At 40.3% G+C, this 22,160-nt stretch overlaps 1 long non-coding RNA gene across 2 annotated transcripts in view; it reads left to right on the forward strand.

Annotated features, from left to right (window-relative positions):
• The first annotated feature begins 1,791 nt into the window (after positions 1 to 1,791).
• Positions 1,792 to 22,160, forward strand: part of LOC116285690 (uncharacterized) — a 30,816-nt gene continuing 10,447 nt past the window's right edge. For both annotated transcript variants that reach the window (XR_012064512.1, XR_004195366.2), the window contains exons 1-2: positions 1,792 to 1,837; positions 2,144 to 2,228. This is a non-coding gene — a long non-coding RNA (uncharacterized lncRNA). The remainder of the gene's footprint in view (positions 1,838 to 2,143; positions 2,229 to 22,160) is intronic.

The raw sequence follows: 22,160 nt of genomic DNA on the forward strand, positions 1-22,160 counted from the left end.
CATACATAAAGAAAGGTATTGAGAAGTAGTGTAATAAACTTTAAAATAATTGAAATAAAGAAATAATATAAAGTATTATGGAAAACTTAGAATATAGAGAAAGATATCATTATCTAAACGCAATGTAAATCTAAAATAAATTATTTTCCAACACAAACAATATGTGTTTCTTGCAGAAAATTACCAAACATGACGAACAAAAGGAGAAAATAAATTAAAGTCCCATTTTCAAAATTTAGAAATTGACAGAAATCAAGTATATCTAAATTAAAATAATAATCAGATACTATTTTAAGTCTATCAAGCTAACAATAAAGAAGTTGTGACAACACTCAGTTATAGCAAAAATGTGGATCTTAGAGAATTCACAATCTATTTTGGTGAAAAGAATGAAAAGAGGTTCAACCACTTTGTAGAGCATTTTGGCAGCATCTGGTGAAGCTGAAAATACATATATTCTCAGGGGCTGGCAATTTGCATAATAATATTGTTTACAAGAACAAAATATTTGGAACAGAGTAAGAATCCCTTATCAGATTAGATAATTAAATTGTGTCATTGTCGTACAATGCAATAGCATATAGAAGTTAAACTGAATGAATCAAAGGTGAGGGTATAGCTCAAGTGATAGAGTGCATGCTTAGCACACACAAAGTCCTGCGTTCAATTCCCAGGACTGCCTCTAAAGACAAACAAGCCTAGTTACCACCGCAGTCCCAAAAGAATGAATTAGAACTATATATGTATTATGTTTTTTGATAAATCTAAAAGAAAAGGATGAAGGGCAGTGAGAAGAGCAAATTATTTAACGATTCATACGGTATGTATGACACCATTTTCTGAAATACATACAATACACATACGTATGTAAATATATACACATATACATAAAAGCCCTTCAGAATGTATATGTATGTGTGTGTATTTCTCTGCAGAAGAGAAAGAACTACATGAGCTATCTCTATTCGTAGAGTTTTTTCACCTCTGTAATTTTTTACTTTTAGAATGAAGAGAAAGAAAAAGGTTGGGTAGGGGAAAAGGAGGAAGGAAGGAAGGACCTAAAGTATGGCAAAGCTTTGTGGTAGCCAGGATGTTTAAAACTTGTGCTATATACTTTTCTTCATATTTGAAGTATTTTATACGAAAAAGGAATACATAGCCCTGGTAAACAATTCAGAAAATAAAGTGTAAAAAAAGTCATTCCTCATTGAAAAAAAAAAAAAGAATCTTAACATTTTGTTGCATATTCTTCCAGACTGAGACATATTTTCATTAGTCTGCATGTCATACACAAAATGTTTTTGGTACTCTTTTCGAAGAGGCAAAAATTTCTCAAAAATCTTATGATTGATGAGATGTATTGATGTCTGTTCTTTCTCTGAATCTTTGGGATGGCTTCTTTTCCTTCATTCTACGGTATTTTCTCACAGTTCCATAATCCTGTTTGCAGATTCTGTGCCTTGTCCTTAGCCCCACTCAGTCCACATGAGGGCTATCTCAATCCATCTCAGATCTACTGTCGAACGGAAGACGACACGCACAGTTCCCAAACCAAGTCTTCCTGTCCCACAGGGATTCACTGAGAGCACTCTAGCCGTCTGACCTCTCCTAACTGCACCCTTTGACCTTCTGACACTCTTAGTACACGTAATTCAGGAGAAACTACAATCCCCGTGGGGCTCTGCTCCCTGGCGCCCCGCCTCCATCCCCGCGCCTGCGCACTCTAAGCATGGACTACAATTCCCAGGATGCACCGTGCTGCCGCCCTAGCCGCTTTACTTCCTGCCGGGGCGTTTCCTGAGTAACAGTGGCTCGACGAGTCCAAGAGAAGTTAAAGGTGGGAGGAGTTTGTGGGTGGCTTGGGAAGCTGTTGGGAGTCGTTTTATTAATTTTTTTTTTCTGTCACACAAAAAGCTGCAGGTCTGCAGCAGAGATTTCTGGTGCGCACGGGCTTGGCTTTTCTGAACCGGGAGCGAGGTCACTCAGACGGGCCCTGCACAGGGGGTCACGGCTTGCTCTCGCCCTGGCAGCCCACTTGTTCGTGGAGTTGTCCGAAGTCCCTCCCGGGGTGTGAGGGTGGCTGACAATCCTGGGTTTTCATGGAGTGGTGGATTTTTTTTTTTTTCTCTTTATATCTTCGCAGGCCATTTCGCGGGAAATTAGACGACTAGAGGAGGCTGCAAGTCAGAGATATTTTCTCCTGGAAATCCAGGCGCGCTTCTTGAAAGGTTGTTCCCAGTTATAGTTTCGATCTTTGTTTCATTTGGGCCTGGGATTCCTGTTTTTATGATCTTTCAACTCGTAATTGTTAATGTGCTGTGAAGAGAGAACCCGGGAGGAATGCCTGTGTTTAAGGGGAAGTAAGGAGTCTCCTAACGCACCGCTTGACTGACACCTTTCATATATGTGATTAAGATATGTAATATGACATGCTTAATAAGTGTCACACATGGGAAACTGCAATCCTTACCCCACACCGTTGTAAGTGGAAACGTTCTAGTTCAGGATTAAGGGGAATGTCAGAGGGACATGAGTTGAAGAGTGAATGGTGGGCGCGAGGTGAACAGTTAATTACAGGTGACCACAAACTGCTTTTTCAAAAAATGTGTTATTGCTGAGGAGAAAGATGGGTGGTGGGATGAGACCCAGATCTGCTATTTATTAAGGCCATCATTTCATACAGGTTAGTTTACCTCTGTGGATCTCAGTTTCCTCATCTGTAAAAGAAGGGTGATTTTACCTTTCCTCCCCACATGACAGTTTTTGAGAAGGCAATTTAAAGTGAAGTATATCAACACAGTTCCTAAATTCCATACTTACCCAAAATGAGTTGGTAATGATAGTCATGAGGCGAGGTAATGAAAGGGCAGGGCAACTAGGAATGCCAGTTAAAAGAGGAGTTGAAACCATTAATGGTGGGGTCAAGGCTGAAGAGTAAAGCAGATGAATCTGGGAAGGGCCTGAGATTCTGGGAGAAGACGGGTTGGTCAATTGGCAGTATGTCTGTCTTTTCACTAAGCTTAAGGAAGGTAGGAGGCACATCTGTATGTTCACAGCTGTCTGCCTGATGCCTGGCGGTGTCCAGCATATGGTGCCTTTGCTCTTATGTCCCCTCTGCTTGGAACACTCTTACCCCATGTATCAGCCAGGATTCTCCAGAGAAGCAGCTGGTGGGGGGGTTGTGTGTATATACACACGAATATATGTCTTAGTGTACATACACATACGTGCATATTGTACACATACACACACACCATATATGTGTATTTTAGCAAGCATACATCATGCATACATACCGTACATATATGCATATGTACTACATGTGTCCAGTAGACACGTACAAATATGTGCCTATGGTAGCACACACACAAATAGAAGATACACTTAAAGATTTATTTCAGTGAATTGGCTTCTGTAATTGTAGGGGCTGGCAAGTCTGAAATCTGTAGGACAGGTTGGAAACGTGGGTGGGAGCTGATGTTACAGGCTTGAGGCAGAACTTCTGTCTCGGGGAAACCTCAGTTTTGGTTTTAAGGCCTTTCAAGTGATTGGATTGATTGTTTTTCACCTGAATCTTTGCTCCTATTATTAGTCAATAGAATGTTTTCATACAGATAAACTCTAGCAAAGGCCTTCGTTTAACCCGCAGACAACCAGGTTGATTTACTTAAAAACTGCCCACGTTCGAGGGGAGTCTCCTGTACAGCTTGTAGATGTTAAAGACAGCAGCGAGATAGCTCCACAGCAACAGCTAGCTTAGGGGTTGATGAAAAAACTCCGTACTCTGTAGCCCAGCCAAGTTGACACGTGAAACTGACCATCATGTCCTAGAGGGCCTTTGCTCAATGTTAGGTTTTTATAACATTTAAAATTGCAGTTCTGCACACATAGTCTTACATCCCCTAAGCTCCTTCTCTTTTCTTGCATTTCCTTTAGCACCTGTGATCTTTGAGCCATCACTCTAGTTCTTATTTCCTGTGTTTGCTGTCTTTCTGCCCCTTGTAGAGTGGAAGCACGTCAGGGCAGGGATCTGTGTGTGTGTTGTCCCCGGATGTGTCCTCAGCGCCTGGAACAGTACCTAACACACAACAGGCTCTCAGTAAATCTTTGTGAATGACTGAAGGAATTAGGAAGGTGGGGACTTGGTAAACATTTGTGGAGTAAATGGAAGGTTCCATCCTGAAGTATTCCTGAACAGACTTTCTTGAAGTGTAGAAGGATAGTGGATCGTGGGGAAAAAAGGAAGAATTTCAGAGTTTGATGTCTGGGAGGTGGAAGAAGTAATGAAGCTGCAGCATAGACAGGTCAGGATGTGCATTCCCTTTGCCTGTTACTTAGCGGTGTGACTTTGGACAGGTTACCTAATGTCTCTGGGTCTCAGTTTCTTCATCTGTAAACTGGGAATAATACTACTTAGTACACAGGGTCGTTCCAATAATGAAGAATTGATGTAATAACAGAGTTGGCCTGGGACATGCCCCAGGATGAGCATGTAAGAGATAGCTGTTGCCATCATCATCACTAGTACTCAATATCAAAGAGGCAACATTAGTGAGAGATTACAGTAGACTAAAAGTAAAATTGTTAGAAATTTAAAGGACAAAGGGCCTGGGAGGTTGGTCTGAAGTGAAGTTAGTACACAAGTTTGGGCCCTGCAGACAGTTAGGGGCATAGTTCACTTTAGTCAGGGTCCTTTGATTATGTTTCAGAACAGAATGGACATCTTTAGGTGTATGCAGCCCAAAAAACTAATTAATTGACACCAAACCCTTCAGCTTGCCCCCAGCTGCCATTTTAACTGCAGGGCTCATTGGTTCCAGGTCAGACGCCCCATTCATTGGCTTCCTACTGATACATGAGAGAAAACTACGTTTTGGCTGCTAATGTTCTGCTCCCCAGGATTCTTTTGTTTTCTCCTGAGGTTGTTGCTTTGGGCAACAAGAGGGATGTTAGATTCCAAAAAAAGTTTTATATATACCCTGACCCAAATCCACCGTAATTATTACTGCATACAGCTAACAGGCGTTTTTAAAACAATCCAGAGGCTTAGACACTTGCATTGAACCCGGTACCTGTCTTGTTGCTTACCTGCTGATACAAACAGAATTGCGAGTTTTGGTCCCCTTCGATGAAACCATCGTTTTTACGGCATGTGGGTCGTGTGTTTATCAGAAAAATACTGATTTTGAAAAAGATAGTGTGGCGCTGGTCATTCTGTGACATCATGCCTGATTTTAACTGCTTGCGAGGATACATTTACAGTCATGAAGCCAAGTAGATTTCACACAGAAAAAAAAGATGAAGGCTAGATGTTTGAGGTTTTTCTTCTGTCTTTCTGCTTCCTGTAGTCTCTGACTACAGCTAGTTATAATGTTTTGTGTTTGTTTAAGGAGCAGGCATATTGTGAAAAAATAGATAATTGGCTGCAGCATTCTGAGCTATGTTTTTGCTTCTGGATTTCTGGTTTGCACTGTGGTTCTAAGAAATAAACAGGAGGGAGAGCTGTGTTTAAGAATGATAGATTCTTTCAGCAGTTCTTTTTTTGACCCAAGGCCATTTCTTCACATAGGGAGGATTGTAGAATTTGGAGTAAGATTTTTTTTTCAGTGTCATCCAATTTTGGAAGTCTCGACTTCGGTGGGGAACAGTGGTCACCCTGACCTTCCTTCAATATTAGAAGGTAATTTCGTGTCTAAATGTTAGGGGTAGATCAAAAAAGGATCACTGTTCTGTGCTCTGTTTCCCAAGTGGAAAAAAAAAGCCCACTGACTTAAGTGGAATTCCTCCTTGCTTACCTTTGTGTTTGTTTTAGACTTGTTCATAATAAAGAATCAAAACAGTGCTTTCACATTTATTGTGTTCACATTAAGGGTAATTGAATGTCAGTTTAATTCAATGTCAAATTAAGACTGATTGATGTTCTGTCCAAAGCATTAGAATATCTTGGCAAATCCTTTTCTAGTAGGAATAACCTGGGATACCATTGGGTAGGACTCGACACTTTGTTTTGTTTTAGTGGTAGGATGTCTAAGTCTGCATCCTTTCTGATATTGAAAGCATGTAACAGAGATAGGGCCTCACCTTCTGCTGTTAACCTTGTTTCACAGCCTCAGGCATTTCACTGAACAACCCCAGGAGGTGCCATTCACATCAAGTTGTGAGTTTTTTTCAAGGAGGAGACCTTGATGATTTATTCCCATCAATTTCTTAAAAGGCAGAAAGGAGGATGACTGAGTTTCTGTTTATACCTTGCTCTTTTCATTCCTGAGATATGACAGTTGTGGTCACTTTTTGAGTAAAATTGGGATTGAATTGCCACAGTTCCTGCCACTTTCCAGGGACACTCTGGCTCTGAGTTCTTGTTCTCACCTAACTCACTGTCTCAGCCTCCATGGAGGATCCTGTGCTTTGTCTTGCCAGATTTTTATCAGATGTCTTTTTCTCTTGCTTCCTCCCATGTGTGTTGCTCCCCTTACCTTTTCAGTCTCCTTCCTGTCTCCATGGATTTGCACTGATTGATTACAGTGATTCTGGACATTTCATATAAAGAAATCATGTAACATGGGGCATTTTATGTCTGGCTTCTTTCACATAGCATAATGTTTTCAAGGTTCAACCATGTTGTAGCCTGTATCAGTATTTTATTCCTTTTTATAACTGAATAATATTATATGAATATAGCACATTTTGTTTATTTATCCATTGATGGATATTTGGGTTGTTTCCAGTTTTTGGCTGTTGTGAATGAAACTGCTACGAGCATTTGGGTGTAAGCTTTTGTGTGGCTGTGCTTTCATTTCTCCTGGATATGTAACTAGGAGTGGAATTGTTAGATGATGTGATGACTCCACACTTAAGCTTTTGAGGAACTGCCAGGCTGTATTCTATAGCAGCTGTACCAGCATTGTATGAGGGTTTCAATTTCTCCACATCCTCACCAAAACTTACTATTTTATGTCTTTTTTTTTAAGACAGTAAAAACTTTATTATGGTTATTTTAAGAAGATACACTTGTCATCTGGGTTTATTTAAATATTAGCCTTAGGCTGTCCGTCTTTTAAAAAATGGTAGTTGTGAAGCACCTGGAGTTTTGTTTGAGATGAGTCTGTAAGAACTTACACTTGTACTTTTTTTATGATATCGAAAAGTAACCTTTCAATGTGCCGTATACTCATGTACGAATACCACCATTAATTTTAACATTTGATCTCCTTTACTTTTATTTTTTTAACATTTTTTTTATTGAGTTATAGTCATTTGACAATGTTGTGTCAAATTCCAGTGTAGAGCACAATTTTTCAGTTATACATGAACATACATATATTCATTGTCACATTTTTTTTCGCTGTGAGCTCCACAAAGTCTTGTATATATTTCCCTGTGCTTACAGTATAATCTTGTTTATCTATTCTGCATATGCCTGTCAGTATCTACAAATTTTGAAATCCTACTCTGTCCCTTCCCATCCCCTATTTTATGTCTTCTGATTATTGTTTAGTGTGTGTTAAGTGGTCTCTTACTGTGGTTTGATTTGCATTTCCCTCATAACTATGAAGAATGAGTTGAACATCTTTTCATGTGCTTATTGGTCATTAGTATATCTTCTTTGGGGAAATGTCTCTTCAAATGCTTTGCCCATTTTTAAATTGTATTATGTCTTTTTATTGTTGAGTTTAGTTCTTTATAGTCTTAATAGTAGACCGTTACCAGATACATAATCTGCAGATTTTTTCCCCTATTCTGTAAATTGTCTTTTCACTGCCTTGCTAGCAAAAAAGTTTTAAATTTTAAGTCCAGTTTATTTTCTCTTTGATTGCTTATACTTTTGATAGCCTATCCAAGAAACCATTGTCTAACCCAAGGGCATGAAAATTTATATCTATATTTCTTTCTAAGAGTTTTATAGTTTTAGCTCTTATATTTAGATCTTTGATCCATCTTAAGTTAATTTTTGTAACTAATGTGAGGTAAGGTCCAAATACATTCTTTTGCATGTAGATATCCAATTGTCCCAGCATCATTTATTTAAAAGACTATTTCACCCATCGAATTATCTTAGCACCCTTGTCAGTTGACCATTGATACGTAGATTTATTTCTGAATTCCTATTCTGTTCCACTGAGCTATGTGTTATCCTTATGTCAGTGAGACACAGCTTGAAAACTGTAGCTTTTTAGTATGTTTTGAAATTGGGAAGCTGGGCCTTCCAATTTTGTTCTTTTTCAAGATTGCCTTGGCTATTTCCAGTCTTTTGAAATTCCACGTGAAATTTTAGGATCACTTCATCAATTTCGGTAAAAAGCCAACTAGGATGATTTGTGTTTTAAAAGTAACACTATGGCTATTAGGTGGAGAATGTATTGTAGAGAAACCAGTTAAGAGGCTACTGTTAGTAGTCCGGGTGAAGGACTAATACTGCCTTGAACAGGGTATTAGCTATAGAATTGGTGGGAAGTGGTTAGAGTTTGAAGATATGACTCCCTGGGCTTACAGATGGATTGTGGTGCGAGGGAAGAAGAGGACCTAGGGGAGGTTAAAGGTTTTGATGTAGGCAACTGAGTGAACACTGTAGCCATTTACTGAGATGGGGAACCTTGAGGAAAGAGAGCAGATTGGAGGACAAGAATCAAGACTTTGCTTTTGGACATGTTATGTTTGAGATGCCCATTAGAAATCGTTATGGAAATGTCAAGTAAAAACTTCTGTATGTATAGTTCTGGAAGAGATCAGAGCTGAAATACAAATAAGTGTACAGATGGTATTCAACGTTTTGGGACTGAAGTGACTGAAGGAAGGAGTGTGAATAGAGAAGAGTTCTGAAGATGGATTGTGGGGGTACCCTAACTTTGAGAAGCTGGAAAAAAGAAGATGGTCCAATAAAGAGATGCAGATAGATGCAGAACCAGGACAGTGTGTGTGTGGTATTTTGGATGTGAAAGGAAAGCAGATGTTTCAAGGTAGAGGAAGTGATTAACTGTGTCAGAGGCCACGAGTGTGAGTAAAGTGAGGACTGAGGATTGCGCATTGGAGGTCACTGGAGAATATGATTTTAGCAATGTTGGGGACAAAAGATTGGAGTGAGTTTGATAAAGAATGGGAAGGACTGAAGTGGAAATGGAAGGCTCTTTCAAGGAATCTCTTTTTCTTTCCTTTTTTTTTTTCTCTCTTAATTTGTTTTACTTACAGACATTTTCATGACAAAAAAAGCAAGAAGGGAGACCCACTTCTAGCCCAGATGGAGTAACAGGGACCGTATTTACTTTCTTGCATGAAACAGCTTAAAAATGGACAAAATGTATGAAAGAGCAGCTTGAAAGATTTGGGGCAACAGGCAGCAAGAGAGTGATCCCTGCGAGGCAAGAAACAAATGAGTGAGCCACGGGACCGCTGCAGCTTTCTCTGCCTGGAGAGTGTTTTCAGGCCTCAGCACAGGGACGGGGACAGAGCCTGGTAGACTCCCTGAGTTGAGGAGATGGCGCTGGGAATCTAGGGAGATGAAGGTGGCTAGAGGTCACAGGACAGAGTACGGGAGAGAAGAGAGCTGCACAGAGAGAATTTCAAAGATCTGCAGAGGGTCCCCCTTGATTATTTAGCTGAATACTCATCAGCATATAGTCTCTCTGAAAGGATTAGCAGAAACAGTGTCCCCCAGTGGACTGGGAATGGTGCCTTTTCTCTCTACCCAGAGTGGAAAACATCGAGATTCATGTGGCATTTGGTATGGTACCCAGAAGGTTTTGCCTCCGTAATGAGACTAATTAGCTGTAGATGGAACACCTCTGTGTTTTTGCCTGACACATCTTAAAGGCAAGATTCAAAAAGATCAAATCATTGCCAAGTATCTTAACATCCTGGGACAAAGCTCAAGAATACGTACAGGAATACAAAAATATCCAGCACCCTTCAAGGTAAAACACATAGTTTGTTGTATCCAATTAAAAATTACCAGATACTGACGAGGAGGGAGGACAAAGGGGTACAGAAGGAAGAGGAACTGACAGATCCTTGAGTGGGCAGGAAAGGCTGGGCTGGTGTCCTGTGTGCCTTGGAGGAGAGGACAGCTCATCCCCAGCAGGAGAAAAGACAAGACCTGGGTGGGGCTTGCTTAATGCGCCACACTGGCTCTTTGTTGGTAATGATGGTGATGTCAACAATTACAGCCATGAGAACAGTTAGTAGGCATTGAATTCATTAATAGAATGAGTCACACAAATTGAGCAGTACTTGATTTTCTTTGATGAAGTTTTCAACTAGGATACCAGTGAGTATCCTGTTGATGCAGATTTCTAGGTATCTCCAGCTAAGAAGGGAAAATGCCTGCACCTCCATCTCTCCTCTGAAGCAATGCTCACTTGGTCTGAATTGGAGTAATCAATTGATAGAGATAATGGAAAGTCCCATGCCTGTGTATTCAGTGTGAAATTATACTGCCATTCAAGTTTTTCAGTGTAGCAATATTTTCATAAACAAAACCTTCTGTTCTGTATCCCCTGTGCCCTGTCAGTACCCCCACCATCACTCCCACCACGGTTACCTATGCACCAAAAGAAGCAGTGGCTACCATTTGCTAAGTGGTGCCAGGCGTGACTGTCTCAACTGCATATTCCAGCAGCTCTAGAGTGCAGATGATTCCCCTGTTAATAGTTGTGGGAAATGAGTCTTACAGAAGTTAGATTGTTGCCCAAGGTCACATCTCAGAAGTGTCAGAGCCAGAATTAAAATCCACATCCGTGTGACTCCCAAATCCTTGTTCTTAAAAAGAATTGTATGCTGTACCACCTCCCCTTGTGAATGAGCAGTTTTCCTGGCAAGAGTGGATTATATGCATATTTTCCTCCAATTCTTATTCATTGCAAGGACCAACTTTTTGACAATAATAAAGGAACTTAGAAGAATGAAAATAATTCAGTTTCAACATCCTGTCGCAGCAACTGTTTTCATTTTTCTCCATTTCCTTTCGATCCTTATCCATGTGTACATATTTTTCATAGCTGTAGATGAAATTTTATATTCTGCTTTCATGGTTAATGTTATCCCAGACATTTTCCTTGTTGCTATTCAGTCTTTAATGGATGCATAATATTCCAGTTTGTTAATGTGCCATGATTTAATTACCCCATCCCAGTGATGAACAAAATTGCTCCCACTTTTTTAGTTCTATAAACTATGCCACAGCAAACCGATTTTTTCCCCATCTTTTGTAATTTAAAATATATTGGGGCATGGAGGGGAGGTAATTAGGTTTATTTATTTTCTTTATTTTTAATGGAGGTACTGGGGATTGAACCCAGGACCTCATGCATGCTAAAGGCACACACTTTAGCACTGAGCACCCCACCCCCCTTTTTAAAAAAGAATAAATTCCTAGCAGTGAGATTTAATTTTTTTTTGAGGGGGGTAATTAGGTTTATTTATTTATTTTTATGGAGGTGGGGATTGAACCCAGGATCTTGTGCATGCTAAGCATGTGCTCTACCACTGAGCTACACCCTCCCCACTCCCCGAGATTTTTTTTTTTAAAGAATAAGTTCCCAAGAGTAAAATTACCAAACAAGAATTTGAACATGTTTATGGTTTTGGTACTTGAAATTAGAGTGAAATTAGGAAAGTTTGTACCTTGGATCATGGTGGATACATTTCATAGCTGGCACAAACAGATGAACTAGTTTAAGTGTTGTTTAGGAAGACCAAAACTGAAGACAAATGGGGAGTGACTGCTCAAGGGTACAGGTTTTCTTTTTGGAGTGATGAAATGTTCTGGAATTAGGTAGTGGTGATGGTTGCACGGCTTTGTGAATGTACTAAAAACTGAACTGTGTGTATACTTGAGAAGGGTGAATCTTTATGGTATGTGAATTATAACTCAATAAAGCTGGTATAAAAAATTAAAGACAATTTCAAACATTCCAAGTAATAATTTCAGCCATTGCTAAATTGCTATCAGTGTTCTATGTTTGTTTTTATATTTGGAAGCAGTGTTTCTTAGTGTTTAAGATCATGGGACTGCCAGGATTTAACTCAGGGCATCACCACTTAGCTGCTGTGTAACCCCCGGTGAATGCCTTGCGTTCCTTCCATCCTCCAGAAGCCCGCGCTGAGACAGTGTGGGGTGCAGGATGTTTATTGAGCACCAGCACTTACGAAGGCAGGGCGGAAGCGGGACTGGGCGGAGGGAGGGATGAAAGTGAAACGCAGGTCTGACACAGCCTCAGATGACCCCGCAGGGAGCTCTGGACTGCCAGTGTCCAGCCCTGGGCTGAAATAGCCAGGCCTTTTTTCACGTGGACCTTGCACAGAAACGTGGTGAGTGCTGCCCGGGAAGGGCAGGGCCACAGCTCAGGGTGTTCTGCACCTGTGGTCGGCCCTGAAGGAGCTGACAGCAGACGGCTGAGCGTCCTGCTCCCTGAAGGGGACCAACGTGACCGGGCATCTGGGTGCCACTTCTCCACGTCTGTCACAGGAAGTTACTTTAACTTCTTTTGCCTCTATTTCCTTCCCTGTAAACCTGACATAGCGATAGTATCTACCTGTTAGGATTGTTAGAGAATTAAATGAGGTAACACACGGGAGACAGAACAGTGCTTGTCTTATGATAAGTGCTCAAAAAATATTGGCTGTTATTTTATTATTCCATCATTATTTATAATAATATAACTATGTTATTAAATATAATTCATAAGTGTAGTTTCATAATACTGATAAACTGTTAAAAATAATATGTAAATACTACATATAGTATTTGTTACTGTCACTGTTAATGAATAATATAGTTGGTTTTGCCCAGATGATGCTCAAGAGTTGTAATGCAGCATATATCCTGAGAACGCTCTGAAGACTTTTTAAAAATAGTCTTTATTTTTTAGAGCAGTTTAGATTCACAGCGAAATTGAGCAGAAAGTACAGAGGGTTCTGCCCCCTGGGTCCCTCTGCCCCCAACACACATACAGCCTCCCCCGCTATTCTGAAGACTTTTAAGAAAAGGGAAGGACATCTTTCTGAGAAGGCTTGTGTATATTTTGGGGCCAGAATGGGCAGGATCTACAAAGACTGAGTTGAAAGATGTTGTGAAACTTCCCTGCCCAAGATTTCCCCATGATCCATCTCCTCCCCACTGGTATTTCTACCCCTTCAATCATTCTTGCTTATGAACACCTCCACTTGGTGAGATGGATTATTGGATCCTTTCTGCTCTGGCAGTTAGCTGAGAGCAGAACCTCAAGTCAGGGAAAGGAGTTTTGGCAAACAGTTGTTGAATAGGGGGAGCTCGCCAGTGCCGGGGCTCCAGGGCAATGGGCCTGGAGGTCGAGGTCGCAGACAGCAGAGCCCGTGCATTTGCCGGGGAGAGTAGGGGGAGGCGGGGGGGGGGGGCAGCTTGAGCCCCTGGGTGCCCTGCTTGCAGGTTTGCAGTGGGGGTTGGGCAGGAGAGGAAGGCAGGCCCTCGGAAACAGAGGAGGAAGGTAAAGAGGAGTCTTTGTTTAGTCACAGCTTTACCAAGAGCTGACCCTTGGAAGTGGTTCTGCCAGAGGAGGGAAGACAGCTTAGGTATTTCACTCTTTAATTTTGGATTCAATTTCAGTTTTATCCACATGTATAGGAGAAAATTTCTGAGTGTTGAAGCAGCTTTCCTTTTTTTTTAAAAAAAACATCATTCTGTGAAATGGACTTTCAATGAATTTTTTTTCCAGTTTTTTTGGGGGTTGGGGGGGTAATTAGGTTTATTTATTTATTTTTAGAGGAGGTACTGGGGATTGAACCCAGGACCTTGTGCATGTCAAGCATGCACTCTAGCAATTGAGCTATGCCCTCCCCCTCTATGAATTTTAACACGTATAAATTCACGTCAGCAGCAGCACCATCAGGGTACAGAACAATTCTACCGCCACATAAAGCCCTGTGTGCTCTGTCTTTGTAGTCACACTCACCTCTGGCAGCCACTGGCCTGCTCTCCATCGCTACAGTTTGAGACAGCTCTGCCTTGAATAATTTTGTCTTCTATCCTCACGGAGTTTGCAGAGATTGTGGGCCTGTGAGTCAGAGAGAGATGCTACCTCCTCCATTATTAAGTATGTGGTTTGTGGGGGTTAATTTAATGAGACATGGAAAGAAAAAGTAACATATTTATAAGGTCCTGACCAATGAGAGTAAGCCTGTCTTTGCCATCTTGGTAACTTAGCCTTACTCAGCAGATCAGAGTAAAGTTAAGGTTGGGGGAGGCTTGTCTAGACTAAATGAGATAGTTTATCTGAAGTACTTGGAACAGTGCTTGTCATGTAAGAAGTGCTCAGAAAAATCTAGCTGTTACTATTTTATTGTTATTCTGGTGAATAATATAGTCGTTTTTGCCTAAATGATGCTGAAGAGCTGTGTTGCTGCACATACACCAAGCAGGCTCTGAAGACTTTTTCAGGCTACAGACTTTATATTTTAGAGCAGTTTGAGGTTCACAGCAAAACTGATTTACAGTGGGAAGGGTAGAGAGTGACTTGGGGAAAGGAGGTGATGGGTTTGGCAGATGAGATGAGATGCGCAGAAAGTAAAAGCGTTGACACAGCAGGGGTTTGAAGAGAAAGTCTGCTTTGTTTTGGGGGGACGGGTTGAGACATGGAGAGAAAAAAACTGGATGTAGTTGAATGCTGTGATCAGTAGGGCTTTGGGCAGATAAATGCTGGTGGAGGAGGCTATTATATAGACATTTTGTTGTGTATTACAGAAGAAATCTATGACATTTTGAAAAGATGAGATAAAGATTTAAGTTGCTTTTAAATTATTTTCTGATATAATTTATTTATGTCTTCTATTTTTGAGGCAGACCTTGAAGCAGTGTGACTGTCGTTTTTATTTATTATGTTATAATTATTGTGATGTATATACGGGTTTAATAAATGTGATATAAACACACAGGTTTAATCAACACTCTGGGCCAGGCACTGTTGAAGTGGCCTTAACAACGCTATCTCATTTAATCCTGAGAACAACCCTAAGAGATAGATACTGTTATCATTATTCTATTTTACGGAATTGGAAATCAAGATTTCGAGAGGTTGGGCAGCCTACTCAGAGCTGTTAAATGGATCTGAAGGCAGGCTTTTTAATGGCAGAAATCAATCGTCTAACCATTATGCTATATCGCTGCCACTCAGGTTCAAATTTCTCATCTGTAAGATAGAGAATAATCCCTAACCCATCAAATCATTCTGAGGGTGAAATGAGATCATTACAAGCTCCCTGAACAGTTTGTTCTTATTCTGCTTTCGTTCCAGTTGTCCATTACCGTGCCCTGCACGTAGAAGAGATTTCAATAAAAGCACTACCATTTTTGGGGGGAAAGGGAGGGAGGGAGGAATGAATACATGGAGCACAAGGGGTTTTTAGGGCAATGAAATAATGCTGTATGATACTATAGTGGTGGCTCCATGTCATTATGCATTTGTCAAAACCCATAGAGTGAACCCTTATGTAAACTATGGACTTTGGTTGATAATAATGTGCCCATGTTGCTTCATCAATTGTACCAAATATGCCACACTGATGAGGGATGCTGAGGGCAGGGGAGTATGTATGTGGGGCTGGGGAGGGCTATATGCAAACTCTCTGTATTTTCTGCTCAATTCTGTTACCTGAAACTGCTCTAAAAATTAAAGTCTATTAATAAAAAAAGTAAACAGAAAAATTAAAACAATAAAAAATTAAAAAATAAATCAGTGGTTAAAAAAAAGCATTACCATTTTATGACTGAGCATATTCCATGCCAACTCCAGGTTTTATGCAAGAAATTTTTGAGTCAATAATCACTGTGCTACCACTGGGGATACAAAGATAAATAATATCCTTGTCCTAGGAGCTTAAAGTCCTGAGGGCTAGAAACATACGAAGAAATCATTCCCATACATTGTGGGTGAGTGCAGTTATAGCAGAAGTACAGACGTATGGTCTGCTTGAAAGCTGTTTTAACAGATAATTTGGAATTCAGAGGGTAGGTGAGTAGGAAAAGGTGGACATAGGAAGGCAAGACACCGTTTGGAGAATGGAAAACCAGTGGTATCTGGTGTTTGTTGCTGAAGCATAAAATGCTGGGCAAGAAGGCAAGACATGAGGTTGGAGAGGCAAGCACCTGGTGTGCCGTGTGGAAAAACTTGAACTCCATCTCGTGGGCCACTGTTTCCAAAACATCTTGTTTTCCACTCTCTTCAAATTTTTGCCATATCCATGTTGTCTCTGTAATAGTATTTGTTTAATATTAAATCAGCTCATTTTTTACTTAATCTTGGCCTGAACAATAATATCCCTGAAGTCAATTTTGTTGTACTGGTTTTATTTTTCTAATACAGTTTACAATAAATGTACTACAATTAAAAATTTAGAAAATGTTTATCCACGGATAGCTCAAAATCATCTCCGATACCACTGAGGGGTCGGGGGTCGGGGGTCGTGCTTGTTCAGGTAGTCAGTGGGGAGTCCTTGAGGGGTTTTCAGCAGGGGAATGATTCAGTTAGATTTACTTTCTCTATGAAAGATAGAAATTTAAAAATTTTACTCAGGAGAAGAACGAGCAAATAGGCATTTCTCATTACAAAATGTCCTCGTTAAGATTTAGGGCTCATGTTCCCTTCTCTATTCTCTGGATCCCAGACAGAAACTAGTTTGCCAGCTTCAGCCGCAGCACTTCTTTTAAGAAGGTCCAGATGAAGCATTTGCTTATTTTTATAAGCAAATACAAAGCACAGTGGAAAAACCATTTTGCTCATCAGTATGTTTTTGTGATCCTATTGTTTTTGATTTTAAGAGTTATCTCCTTTTTCTCTTTTATTCGATTTTGTTTTAGAAGCATGAATTCAAAGTAAAATCTACAAAACAAAGTATTTTCAGAGAAATCTAGGTTCTTCCCTTCACCTCTTCTTGTTTGCCTCAATCCACCCTATAGGGAATTATTTTGTTTATCTATTTGTGGTTTATTCTCCCATTTAAAAATATGTATAAGATGTATTTCCACTTTGCTTTAATCACACTGTATTCTGGAGATCACTCCATAGCAATGTATAGAGACATTTTTCATTTAGAGTAAAGTTTTGAGGAGGAAAGTGTGGAATGCAGAAAGTCATACAAAGTAAGTTCTCTGATCACATGAAATTAAACTGTAAATCAATAAGAGAAAGACATCTAGAAGGAAAAAATTTCAAATACTTAAATATTAATATCTTTCTAAATGGCTAAAGAAGGAATTACAAAGAAAGTGAGAAAATATAATTTGAACAAAATTGATGACACATGCATCAAGATACAGTTAAAGCAGACCTCATTGGGAAATGTATGGCATTAAAAGCTTATATTAAAAAGGAAGGAAGTTCTCAAATTATTAACCTAAGCTTAAAGAAAACCTTAAGAAAGCTAAAAAATAAGAACAAATTAAACCCAAAACAAGCAGTAGGAAGAAACAATAAAAATAAAATCAGATATTAGTGTCCTAGAAAACAGGAAAATAGGCAAGACAAAAAGCTGTTTCTTTGAAAAAGGTAATAAAATTGAGAAGCCTCTAGCCAGCCTGATAAAGAGGAACAACAACAAAGACACAAATGAACAATATTATGAATGAAAGGGGGCCATTACTGCAGACTCTACAGATATTAAAATGATAATAAGGAAATACTGTGGTCAACTGTATGTCAATAAGTTTGATAACTTAGGTATAGACATTTCTTGAAAAACACAAACTACCTAAAGCCCACTCAAGAAGCAGCAGATAACCTGGATAGCCTTATATTAAAACAAATTGAATTAAAGAAATTGGATTTGTAATTAAAAACCTTTACAAAAGGAAATTCCCAACCACATGACTTCAGTGGTGAATTTTACCAAACATTTAAGAAATAAATAGTATCAATTCTGCACACAAAAATATTTTGTGAGCTTGACTTAGGCAAAGATTTCTTAGATAATTTAAAAGACTGGCAATACTAAGTGCTGGTAAGGATGCAGAACCGTTAGAACTCTCATTCACTGCTGGCTGGTATACAGAATTATGTAGCCACTTTGGAAAACAGTCCCGTAAAGTGAAGCACACACATACATTTTCTCTATGACCCATAACCCCATTCCCATGTATGTATTTAACCAGGAGAAAGGAAGACATGAATTCATACAAAGACCCATCTAGGAATGTTTCCAGAGGCTTTATGCATAGTAGCCAAACTGGAAACAACTTAAATGTCCTTCGTCTGGTGAATGGATAAACCAACAGTGACTCGTCCATGCAAAGGAGTACTACTCAGTCATAAAAAGACTGAACTATTGATACCCACAACAACATGGATGAAATCAAAAGCTTTATGTTAAGTGAAAGTATCCAGATTCAAAGGTTATATACTACATTGTTCCATTTATATCATAGTCTTTAAAAGGCAAAACTATAGAAATAAAAATCAGTTAGTAATTGTCAAGGTCAGGAACCCATGGAAGGGGATTGACTAAAAGGTCAAGAGCTTTTTGGGGTGATGGAAATATTCTATAACTTGATTATGGTGGTGGTTACACAACCACATACATCGGTCAAAATTCATCAAAGTACTTAAGGGAGTGAACTTTAATATATTGTACCTTTATTAACTTGACTTTAAAAAATATACTAAAGGTAAACAGGAAGCAAGAAGAAACAATTGAAGACAGAAAAACCAATAAAAAGACAGAAGAAGGGAGGCTTATACTAGGGCAGTGACTGCTAAGTTAGAGGCACAGGGTTTAAGAATCCTTGTCTTTGGAATCAGACAGACTTGACCTTGAATAGTGGCTTTGCCATTAACTAGGGGTGTGATCTTAGGCAAGTTATTTAATCTCTGTAATCATACCCATCTATGAACGCTTAGTACAACGTCTACAGAAGAGACCACTATTGTATTGTTTAAGTAGTGTTTAAAAGGTAAAAGTGATATGATGTGGTGCTTGATTAGATCTTGGAAGTAAGGGAATAGAAGGAGGTAAGGTGGGTGATTCACAGGCACGGATTTGGGTGATTGCCACCAGCTGACATACGGTTTTGCAGGGAAGACAATGAGTTCAGATTTAAACATTATGAGACTCAGGAGCTGCTCTGACAGACATCTCGAAGAGCCTTCCACTGAGAGTTATGTACAGACGTCCAGAGCTCAAAGTAAAAGGCTATAGCCCATATGGATCTAACTTTTAAAGCAAAGAAATACCAAAAAAAAAAAAATGTAGAAAATAAGTTGGATTTTTAATTCAGGCTCGTGTTGAATATATACCTCTGAGGTTCCCACTGATGGTCCAGTGGTTAATCTTATTGGCCTGATATCCAAGCCAACTAATGTTATGATAATTCCCTATGCCTTAGTGCTGAAACATGGTAGGCACTCAACTAATATTTGTTAAATGAATCTGTTGACTATTTACTCTCTGCCAAGTATTGGAGGCTTCTGTAGTCCCTGGACTCACTGAATCTAGGTGGACTTTGGAGGCAGACTCAGAAATTTAAATTCATGGTGTCTGATGGAAGGACGGGAGGAGCTGGTGCTACTTGCTACCTGGTTCCAGTGACTTTGCACCAAACTGATGTAGGGTTTTCTTTCTCCTCTTAAATCCAACTGCAATCCTCCCTTATGCATTCATTGCATTTTTTATTGCATTGGCAGTTAGAGCCATGCAGAAAAGACCTGAATCCTCTCTGAAAACTTTTTTTTGTTTTTTTAAGTTTGTTTGTTTGTTTGTTTTTACAAAGTTTGTGACTTTGGTAACAGGGCCTGGAAGTGTCACAGGGAGAATAACTTTGAGCATCACTACTGTACAGCAGAAAATCATTTTGGCTTTATTGTTACCAGCTCAATCCAGTTTGGGCACCAAAGTATTATGTTTCTAATCGCACAGGAGTCTGTGAATTCAATTAAAATCTGGTGTGACTTCCTGAAAATCACCAGTTAGGTTGACTGCATTCCTTTAACTCAGTTGGGCAGGATGGCACATGTCCTAAAACTTTCTGGAGTCTCTTATTAGCATCTATTTCTTACTACCCAGAGTCTAAGAAAGTAGTCCTCACTTTCTGGTTGTTATTTTTTTCTGCAGACCCTCGAACTCCCCTTGTGTGTTTTTTTCAGCATCCTGTGCATGGAGCAGGTTGGGTTTGAATGTCACGGTTATTGAGCAAATTTGAAAATAAGTGGGTTTGTAGGAGTCAGAGTGAGAAGGATAGCTGGTCTCGTCAGAGGAGTGAGAAGTTAACGGACTGTGGGAGGGATGAGTCACAGCGGCTCTGAGCTTCAGAAACAGCTCAGCCTGGCCAGCTGTGGGCACTGGCCTCCTCATTTTAGCAAGTGAATCTCTCCATCCTCCCCCAAGTGGGCTGGGGCAGGAATGAGTTGGGAGGTCCTCAAGAGGAAACTCAACATTTAAAAATGGTACCTTCATATCTCAGTTCCACTCAGGGACTGTCTTTGAAAACCAGTCATCAGTCCGAGCTCCCAGGAGTGACCTGAAGGAGGCACTGCCCAGGTGACAGAGGCCGGAAATCCCAGAATCTCCTCCCGTCCCCACCCCCTTTTTTTTGCACAGAGTTAAACTGAAGGATCTGCTGATACTGCATATTCAAAAGTAGGACATCCCTAACGCTTCATCGTTTTCTTCTCGGTTCTGACAAAAAAAAAAGTTCACATGTACAATTATGCACCACACCCGTAAATGTGTTGGGAGGAAAAAGTTTGTAATAAAAAGAAGCTGAAAAAAAGAGGCAGAGCAATGGAGTCAGGTTCCATTTGTACTGCCCTCCCGTTAGTGATCTCATTGGGAAAAAGCTCAGAGATGTCAGAGGTACACAGAGAAGGAAAGGTGAGTAGTTCCAGGTCGGATCAACCATTCGGCATAGCCATTCATCAGGAGCCGTCCGGGAGACCCCGGTTGACAGAGGCTGCGGCCGGCCGTTCTGGTGAGGCTGTGAGGTTGGGCACGGTGCAGGGGAGTGAAGGGAGGGGCGCTCCCCTTCTCCTCTTGTTGCCCGCCGTCCTTCCCATATCATCCTAGTGTATCTCACCAGGATCCCACATTGTTGTTCCTTTCATGGTCTAAAGACTCGACTGTAAAAGGCCCTTCAGCTCTTGGGCAAACACAGTAAGATGAAGACACTGCCAGTGCCTCTGAGTCGCAGCTCTGAGTGAAGACATTTGCTCTTGGGATCCTTGCCTGAAGTCCAGCTCTGCAGGCTCCAATACCAGCGTGTTCGCAAGCTGCTCAGTACTCAGGAAACAGAAAACACTACCCAGTGCTCGCGTGAGAAACCCCAGCAAGGCTGGCTTTATCAGGCCAACGACTTGTCTCTTGTGGACATTATAATGTGACAAACCCAGGGTCTCTTATTCTGAGTGAGGTCCTCAGGTTTGGAACAGGGAGAGAGAAGGGGTCAGCTGTAGCATCTCTGTTCATGTCCTGTGTAACCTTGTATCCTAGGCCAAAGGTCACTTCAAGTCAAGGACAGCTTGGTTCTGTGGAAAGTAAATGTTTTTCTGAACGTTGCCACTTCACCACCTGGGTCCCGTTTGGGAGGAGGAAAATTAAAGGATACATACAGCAACCTAGTGGCGAAAACAAGACCTCTACATTTGGTTTCTGTTCTATTTTTAAGACAGAAACCAAACCCAGATGGAGGGGTTGAATAGATAGCGTGAGACAATGACAGTCACACTAGTTATTTCTTTTTTAAATTCTTGAATCTATAATCATCACCCAGATATTCCTTCAGAAGACAGCTGAATTCCGTACTTTTACACTGAGTGTTATAGATACTTGGAATATGACTAACTCTGGTGCGAGCAATCCTGAACAATCTAAAAAGAAAAAAAAAGTGACAGCAGAGCAATAAACCAGAGGCTAATGTCTTCTGCTGAAATGCATGGATGGAAAAGGACCTGGCATATAAATGAAATCTGCCGGGACCTTCGCTGAGCCCACTGAGTGCCAAGCCAGGTTTGGTTCAGCGGATCCAGCTTGCCAGGCGGCTATGCCCCTTCTCCCTTCACACATCTAGGGGGCCCCCTCCTAGGCGGGTGCTACTGCCTTATAAGAGTATGCTTTTAGAATTTGAAGGAAAAAACTTGAACTCACACTGACAGAGTTTTTGCAGAGGGAATCCTCCCTAGAATTAAAATGTTAAAATTATGGTATTCGTG

The sequence above is a fragment of the Vicugna pacos genome, chromosome 26 (genome assembly GCF_048564905.1).
Source record: "Vicugna pacos chromosome 26, VicPac4, whole genome shotgun sequence".
In the NCBI taxonomy this organism is placed as follows: Eukaryota; Metazoa; Chordata; class Mammalia; order Artiodactyla; family Camelidae; genus Vicugna; species Vicugna pacos.